The sequence below is a fragment of the Eimeria tenella genome, genomic scaffold, assembly GCF_000499545.2.
Source record: "Eimeria tenella Houghton genomic scaffold, Eth_scaff3671, whole genome shotgun sequence".
Taxonomy (NCBI): domain Eukaryota; phylum Apicomplexa; class Conoidasida; order Eucoccidiorida; family Eimeriidae; genus Eimeria; species Eimeria tenella.
In genome coordinates this window covers 850-1820 of record NW_013543278.1, presented here as the reverse complement: position 1 = coordinate 1820, position 971 = coordinate 850, and positions in this window count along the sequence as shown.

The window sequence follows — 971 nt, the reverse complement described above, 5'->3', positions numbered from 1 at the left end:
GCTGCTGCAGCAGCAGCGGGGGGCCCCCAACGTTGGTGTCCCCAGGAGAGACCCCCTAAGAAGGGGGGCCCCCCAAGGGCCCCACAACGGGGGCTCCCTATGACGTGGGGCCCCCCAGGGGGCCCCTGAGGGGGGCCTCCTAAGGCGGGGGGCCCCCTTGGGGGCCCCCAAGGGGCCCCCCAAGGGGGGGCCCTAAGACGGGCGCCCCCAGGGGGGCCCCCAGGGGGCCCCCTGGCCCCACAGATCCCCCAGGGCCGGGCCAGCGGCAGCCGCTGCTGCTGAGGGGCCCCCAAGGGCCCATAGAATGGCTGGGAGCGAACTGGGGCCCCTCAGGGGCCCCCAAGGCCCATTGGGGGGCCCCTCGGTACCTTTTGGGGCCCCCCGGGGGCCCCCCGGGGGCCCCAACCTCAAAAGGCTCCTTGGGGGCCCCCCTGGGGCTTATATTTGAAATGCATGCGCCCCCTTAGTGCCCTCTTTTTTGGGGCTTTCTCTCTGGGCTGGAGGCCAACGCATGCACACACTAGAGCTTCCTGGGGCCCCCCGGGGAGCCCCCCGGGGGGCCCCCCGAGGGGCCCCCGGGGGGCCCCCAGGGGCCCCGGGGGCCCCCGGCTTTGGCTGTGTTTGGGCTGAGGCTGCTGCAGTTTGGGGGCAAGTGAAAAGAAAGAAATAAATTGTATAAAAGCAGTTGAGATTTTGAGTTGATTAAAAGGAATTAAAACTTTGATTTGTTTTTATTTAATTAAAACGAAGTGATGATTCTCCCGCTGCTGTTTGATTTGCTGCTAGTTTGCTGCACCCGCTAGGGTTTAGGGTTTAGGGTTTCGGGTTTGGGCCCCTGCCGCGAGGGCCCTTTTGTTTTATTTGTCTGTCTCCATTTGTCTCTTTTTGCTTTTTCTGTGTCTCTTTGAAGTGTCCCTAGCCACATTGCTGCTGCTGCTGCTCCTGCAGCAGCAGCTGATGCTGCTGCAGGA